An 8,475-nucleotide genomic window follows, 5' to 3' on the forward strand; every position below is an offset into this window, starting at 1 on the left:
TATAGAGTTTAGAAAGTAGAGTAATATACAATAATCTTGGGAAGATAGTTCGTAACCAGTTGGAAGGAAATAAATGGATCACCAGAATGAAAAATTCAGGATATTAGTGTGGTAGAAAAAATTTTCTGAAAAAAATCAAAGATAGTGAATACTTGATCATATATATTACTAATGTCATAGTAAAATAAATGATATATTACATACATGAGCACATATATATCATATTATATGGTATACACAACATATGGTATACACAAATGGTATACACAACATATACTACACATTACAGTATGTAATATTTGCTACACATTACAATACATATTATACATTATACAACATACATTATATAGTATCCATTACAATATACTGTATATACATATATTGCATAACATACAACATACATTATACACAATATAAAAACATATACTGTACTATTAAATGAATTTAAAAATCTTTGAAACTAAATACTTGTAATTATGAAGCCTGATTGTGGGGGAAAAAATGAGAACATTCATTCTCTTCTCTTCTTTGAAGAGAACCTTAGCTTGACTAAAGAGAAAATAATAATTAGATTTTTTCTCATATTGAATATACATATTGGCCAGAAGACATGTGTGTGTATGTGTGTGTAAAACAAGCTATATACAGAATAAATATGAAGTAATAAATATGAAAGACTCTAGAATTAAGAAGAGTTGGGAAAGGTTTCCTCTAAAAGATGGGACTTAAAAGAAACCAAAGGAATCAGTAGGTAGAGTTGGGAAAGGAAAACATTCCAGGCATGGTGGACAGCTAGAGAAAATGTCCACAGCAGAGAATCCAGGGCAGAGAGAAGCAGTACTGAATTTCTTCCAATTTTATTTCCAGGACATCTCCAGCAAGGATGCTGTTGGACCAAAAATTGGGAAGCACAATCTCAGGATCAGGAATGGAGGAACCATTGGCTTGTATTGCTATGGAGGCAGGCTCTCTATATATGGTGATGGCAATGACTTTAAGAAGCATTAGCAGACAGAAGTAATCAAGTACAGGGAGAAGAAAGTAGGGTCCATCTATCTCCTGGCTGCTGAAGTTACATCTATTCTCTGAAGAAATTATCCAATCATATTACATCATGAAAGCATGGCATCAGTAGTGGTTTTCAGCTCCTGTCTCTGACATATTTGGGGAAGTCCTCTTAGCACTCTCAGCAACCCCCAAGAATACAATTTACAGAGAAGGTATCAGTCTATTTTGTCAGGGGGAGTTTCCTTATCTTAGAGTTTCCTACTATGGAAATCACAGGCACAATCCCTTTTCCTGATTCTATTTTGCCATAGTGATCCTAATTATTTGGATCTCTCATCTTTGTCTTGGAATAGGTTGTCCCCTATCCCTGAAAATGCACTCTTCTCCCTCCTACTCATCTAGCTCTAATCCTGTGTCATCTTATATGGAAAGCTTTTCCCTGTTTCTCGAGTCGTTGGTATTCTCTCTTGCCTCCTGCATATTATCATGTTGTGTATTTATGTTTTTATTGTGTTGTCTTTTCCTACCAGAATTTAAACTTTAGCACAGGGACTGGCTTTCTTTTTACTTATATTTTTCCATAGTGCTTTAGTCCAATGCCTGGCACCCACTAAGTGCCTAATGATAACTCAACACATATATTTTTTCTCTCTGTCCCTGAAATAAGATAAATTCACTAGTGGGTCCTTAATACAGGTTACTTTGCCCTTTCTCTTTGTGGGATAATATATGAGTAAAATTTTAATAAATCCTTGTTTACATTATCTAAGAGAAATGTAAAATTTTGAAGGCAAGATTTCTTTAGTGTATTTTTAATACCCAGTAACTAGCATAATGCTTTGTCTGTTGGATAGAAATGTTTAGAAAGGAGTACAATCATACTTAGGCATACCAACTCACACAACATCAGTACATGTAGATAAACATACACAAACACACTGTATCATATTTTATTCATAGATGCACACAAACTTCCCCTAGTAATTCCTTCAGACCATAATACAAGATAATTTTAGGTAACACTTAAGGATTGAGGGGAAGAGATATTTCTTACATCTTAGAAAACATTAAAAAGTCTTACCCTAAGATGTAAATAAAAAATGTGTTTTAATTGCCAAAAATGTTTTCAGATCATGTCTTTTGGAAATAAATGAAGGACATGGATTTTAAACATATTCTATAATCTTAGAGAAGTATTGGCTTTTTAAAAACACATAAATTTATAGGGATTTAATATGGCAACATAACACAAGCCCAGGATCTGACTATGTGCTCACATGAGAAAGAAGAATACAGATTCAATTTTCTATGCTGTCAGACCAAATTAAAACAAAAATGCAGCAAGACTTTTTTTTGTTTTTTGTTTTTTCAGAAATAAACAATCACAAATAGAAAAATAATTCAACGCCTACTTCTTGGTCTCCCAGCAATTCACAAGGTCTTATCATAGAACTTCCTCCCACTCTCCCCACCTCCACTTTTTTACTTCTATCTGTCTGAGATGAGATCTACAATCCAGGTATAGAGGAGAGGTGACCTCATTATCAACACATAATAATGGGGAAGTCAGTTTTCTTCTTAACTAAATAACTTCAAAAAGCAGAGTCGCTCAAACTGATCAAATGCAGAGCCCCTCATGCCAAGAAAGGGTGAAATTAGCCAGGTTTTTGTGTGAACATCTCCAATGACTGTTCAAACTTTTGGGGTTCAGCCAAACCCAAAACATGTTCTCCATTCTGTTGTATTTGTACATTCTTCTTGCCCTTATTAAAGTGTATGAAGATGCTCTGAAAATTAGGAGTATAGGGAAAGAATCAGATGGAGAATAGAGTTAGCCTGCTAATATTTATGTGATAATGATCATCAGGAGAGCTAGAAGACATGGGGAAAGAGCAAAGAATCCCAAGGCAGGTTGTGACTAATGAGGTTGCCTTCACTTTCAGGGATACAGAGACAGCTTATTATTGCCGGGTTTTTTGAAACTGGTTTTCCTGAATAAGGCTTCTGCATAGCAATATTCATCTTGAGTCAGTATATTGGCAAGTTTAATTAATGGATTTTTTGATCAGTTACTACAACTTCAATACTCAGCATCTAGGAAAGAGGCTGACACATAGTAGACTTATTGATTGGTTGATCAATAGTATTGATAAATGGCCCAAATGATCATTTCTAGGTTCATCAGCTTCCAAGGAGATCCATCTTAACTCTTGAGTTTCTATCCTAGTTTTGATCTATTGTCTCCCCTCAGTTTTATCTTTCCATCTCCTGATTCTGCACACTCCTGCAGTCATAGGAATTACTTCTTTATCCTCACCTGTTGAAACTCTTCTTTCCTTTTAATTGTAAATTCAGAATCTGCTTATTCCTCAAAATCTTGCTTCATCCCTTTATCTAAAAGTGGGGATTCTTCCCCAGATTTTTTTCTAGGGCAATTGAAATCTTTCTTTTCCTTCTGTAACACTCCTTATATATTTATTTCTATACACCTTTCCCCTACCTCAGGTAGATTGTAAATGCTTAGAGCAAAAGAGCTGTTTTTATAGTTGTGTCTCTAGTGCTTAGAGAATGAAGATAAGGCCCTTAAGATAATGGATGGCTATTAAAGGAGGATTTATTGGAGATAGTGAACAAGGCCAGGGGAATGATAGTAGCAAGTAGAATTTTAACAATTTTTAGTATAGTCTAATGTAATTGTTGTTGTGGAGTACTTTCAGTTCTGTCTTTCTGACTGCCTTTGGGTTTTCTGGCCAGAGATAATAAACTGATTTTCCATTTCTTCTCCAACTCATTTTACAGATGAGAAAACTGAGGTAAACAGGATTAAGTGATTTGCTTAGATTAACAGGAGAGGAAAGAGAATATTAAGTAATCCTATTTTAGGAAAAAAAATTAAACAAATCATCAATGAGCTGCTTAAGAAAAATTCTCAGGATGAAATGGATTCAGAGATAAATTTTACAAAACATTTAAAGAATAATTAATTCCAGTGGTATATAAACTATTTGGGAAAATAGGCAAAGATTCCTTTTATGACATAAATATGGTACTGATAACTCAACCAGGAAGAACAAAATAGAGAGAAAACTATAGACTAATTTCCCTAATGAATATTGATGTAAAATTTTGAATAAAATACTAGCAAGGAGATTACAGCAATGTAGCACAAATATCAAACACTATGACCAGGTATGATTTATACGGGGATGCAGGATTAATTTAATATTATTAAAACTTTCACCATAATTGATTGCATCAATAAAAGAACAGCAAAAATCATATAATTATGTCAGTAAATGCAGAAATAGCTATTAGCAAAATACAACCACCATTCTAAATAAAGACACTAGAAAATATAAGAACAAGTGGAGTTTTCCTTAAAATAAAAAAAAATTAGTTTTTATCTCTAAAGCTATTGTGGAGATAAGCTAGAACCTTTTCCAATAAGATCAGAAAGGAAGGAAGGATATTCATTGTTGCCACAGTATTGTACTATAAATACTATAAATCCTAGCTATTGCAATAAGAGAAGAAAAAGAAGTTGGAAGAATTAGAAAAGACAAGAAGAGGATAAAACTATTATTCTTCACAGATGATATAATGGCATACTTAGAGAATCCTAGATAATCAGTTAAAAAGCTAATTGAAACAATTAACAACTTAGCAAAGAGGCAGGATATAGAATGAACACATATCATGGGTAACTAGATAGTATAGTGGATAGAGCATTGGTCCTGAAATCAGGAGGACCCAAGTGCAAATTAAGTCTCAAATATTTGACATTTCTAGCTGTTTGATCTTTTGCAAGTCACTTAATTGCAATTGCCTCATCTGTCCCCCTTCCTCTAAAAAGCAAGCAAACATAAATCATCAACACCAACCAAAACCCATTAGGAAGATATAGAAAGAGAAATCCCATTTTAAAATAAGTTGGCCAAGCCAATATAATAAAATAAAAATGACAATTCTACCTAAGTTAATTTACTTATTTAGTATCGTACCAATCAAACTATTATGCAATTATTTTATAGACTTATAAAATATAATTACAAAATTCATAAGGAATAACAAAAGGTCAAGAATATCCAAAGAATTAATGAAAAAAAATGTGAAGGAAGGTGCCCTGGAAGTAACAGATTTCAAGCTATATTACAAAGTACTAATCATTAGAGCTTTTGAGGCAAAAAAATCACTATTTGACAAAAAAATTTCAGAAAAAAACTAGAAAGTAATTTGGCAGAAATTTGGCATATGCCAACATTTTGCAACTAATACCAAGATAAGGGCAGAATGGATACATCATTCAGATATAAAGAGTGATATCATAAAGAAATTAGAGGAACATGGAATATTTTGCCTGTCAGATTATGGATCAGGGAAGAATTTATGATCAATCAAGAGACAGATAAGTCAAATCAAAATTAGAAGGAAAACAGGAAATTGCAGAGGGGGGGGATTTGCAAGAAGTTTCTCTCATAAAGGCCTCATTTCTCAAATATATAGGAAATCGAGCCAAATTTGTAAAAAAAATGTTATCCATTTCTCAACTGGTCAAAGAATGTGAACAGGCAGTTTTCAGATGAAGAAATCAAACCTCTCTATAATCATATTGAAAAAATGTCCCAAATCCCTTTTGATTTAAATAAATGTGAATTAAAACAACTCTGAAGTAACACATCACATCCATCAGATTGGCTAATATAACAGGGAAGGAAAATGACAAAGATTGGAGGGATTGTGAAAAAATTGGAACACAATGGTGTTAGTGGACTTGTGAACTGATCCAGCGATTATGGAAAACAGTCAAAAACTGTTCTTAAAGGATTAAAAATCTTTGTATACTTTTTGACCTAGCAATACCACTACTAGGTTTATATTCCAAAAAGAACAAAGAAAATACTTATGGCAGCTCTTTTTTGTGGTGGCAAAGAATTAGACATTGAAGGGGTTCCCCTTCAATTGCTGAATGGCTGAACAAGTTTTGATACATGATTGTGATAGAATAGTATTGTACAATAAGAAATGACATGCAGAATGATTTCAGAAAAATCTGGGAAGACATATGAACTGATGCAAAGTGAGGTGTGCAGAATTGGGAAAATATTGTACATAGTAACAATAATATTGTAATAATGATCAATTATGACTGACTTATCTATTCTGATCATTATAATAATCCACGACAATTCTGAAGGACTTATGGTGAAAAAATGCTATCTATTTCTAGAGAAAGAACTATTGGAATCTGAGTATAGAATGAAGCATATTTTTTTTCACTTTATTTTTCTTGTTTTTTGTTTGACAAAATAACTAAAATGGAAATGGTTTACATGTATAAATGATATTAAAATTTTTGCCTTCTCGATAGGTGGAGGGGAGTAGGAAGAAAGAAGAGAATTTGGAACTCAAAATTGAATAAATGAATGGTAAAAAATAAATAAATACAATTAAGAAATTAGAAAGATGGGGTGCTACATATTTGAAATGTTTCATGTACTTTCACATAATTCACTGCATTAGTAGCTTTATTCAATTGGCTTATTTTATTACAAATGACAGGGATTGGGAATGATCTACAAATATTTGCAATGTAAGAAAAACACTAAAAAATCACTAAAATTTTTAAAAAGGTATTTTTTATAAATCTTATTTTTTTTTTTTGCAAAGAAAATCTTACTAGTAAACAAAACATTGAGTTGAACTTATGATTAGAGCAGATCATCTTGAAAAATTTATTTCTGGTTAGAACTCTTTGTTTTTAACTTTTAATATGGTCAGAATATATCATTTCCTTATTACAGCTGCTTAAAAGTTCTTTTGTGTTTTTATGACTGTTGGGGATTTTTTTGAATGTTTATATTATCATCCAATAAAAATACTATAATAATTTCTAAAAGGGAATTATATTTATGATTTCTGAAGTAGTATCATGATGATTTTTTTTTAAAAGCCATAAACTAGGAGCTGTAGAAGATGAGAGGACAGGTAATGGTTGAGATCAGTATTATTCAGGAGATAATTCATATTGATGAGATCACAGAGGTTCCTCTAGAGAATCAGGATTTTGCACAAAAACTACATTTATTTAGTTAATACTTAGTGTAATGAAGTCAGTTGGCAGTGGGGTGAGGCAGGAGAGAGATAAAACCTCTGCATAGATAAATATAATACAAATTAGACTTTAAGGGTTATGTTTGTTGTTCAGTCCTTTCAGTTGTGTTTAACCCTTTGTGACTCAGTTTTGGATTTCTTGGCAAGAATACTGGAGTGATTGTCATTTCCTTCTCTGATTTATTTTACAGATGAATAAATGATGTGTCCAAGTTCACACAACTACTAAGTGTTTGAGACCAGATTTGAACTCATGTTTTCCTGACTTTAGGCCTGGTATTCTTTCCACTGAACCACATAAGAACAGAATAAAATCCTATGAGATCAATTTGGGGAGAAATCAGCTCCTTGAAGGCGGGCACTCTTCCTGTTTGTATTTGTATTTTCAGTGTTTAATACAGTGCTTGAAATATAGTACATATCAAATAACTGTTAGTTGACTAACTGATCATTACAGATAGACATGTTTTCTGCAATTAATAGTTTTAGAAAGTTGCCTGGAAAGAGGTTTAAAAAGGCCTGATAAAATAGGTGGCCCTGGAACTGAATTAAACTTTGAATGGAAATAGGTCTTACAGAAGACAGAGGTAAAAAAGGTGAACATCTGTCCTATACAAAACCATAAAATTTGCCATTCATATCTTTCCATAAACTGATTTGAAAGGGGCCCTGAGTAATAAGCACCTTTATGAAAAAGAACCCTGGGTGCTGATAATGAAATAAAAGAGAGTATTTCTTCTATGTTAGTAAAAAACCAAAACCAAATAATGGAAGCACTAATGGGGATCTGTCAACAAGCATCAAAAGGAACAGAATGCAAGATGAGCAGCTCAATGTAGCCTTAGCAGCATGCATGAAGCAATGGCACCCTGGGTTTGGATGCCACTGAAAGCTACAGACAGTGCATCTGAGTTATTTTGACCCTCTCAGTCATTTTGATAAAATACTTCCCAAGAGGCAGGAATACTTGGTTATTGTAGCCTTCGAGGTAAAAGCCTGGCCACAGCCTTAAAAGAGTGGACTAGAGAAAAAGGAGAGAATAGGAGCAATGTGTCCAGTTATCAATGCAGAATGAGGTTAATAGTGGAATGCCCTGGGGAACTGTACCAGAAATGATGTGTTGTTGAATGTATTTATTAACCATTTATAAAATGAGGTGAATAAAGGGGATGAAATTATCCATGACCCCACATTTTCAGGCTAATAGGGATTGTGAGGGACTGCAGAAAGACTTAACAAAACTAGGTAATTGGGCAGATGAAATCTGAAGCAGGCAAGTGTAAGGTGATGTACATCAGAAGGAACAATTTAAGTTAATCATACACAGTGATGGGTAGTGAATTAGCCATAACCTTC

At 33.1% G+C, this 8,475-nt stretch overlaps 1 long non-coding RNA gene across 1 annotated transcript; it reads left to right on the top strand.

The window, feature by feature from the left end:
- The first annotated feature begins 435 nt into the window (after positions 1 to 435).
- Positions 436 to 7,473, top strand: LOC141553465 (uncharacterized). Its single transcript, XR_012485462.1, has 3 exons — positions 436 to 1,220; positions 6,377 to 6,434; positions 7,311 to 7,473. It is a non-coding gene; the product is annotated as an uncharacterized LOC141553465 (long non-coding RNA).
- The last annotated feature ends 1,002 nt before the right edge of the window (positions 7,474 to 8,475 follow it).

The sequence above is a fragment of the Sminthopsis crassicaudata genome, chromosome 2 (assembly GCF_048593235.1).
Source record: "Sminthopsis crassicaudata isolate SCR6 chromosome 2, ASM4859323v1, whole genome shotgun sequence".
In the NCBI taxonomy this organism is placed as follows: Eukaryota; Metazoa; Chordata; class Mammalia; order Dasyuromorphia; family Dasyuridae; genus Sminthopsis; species Sminthopsis crassicaudata.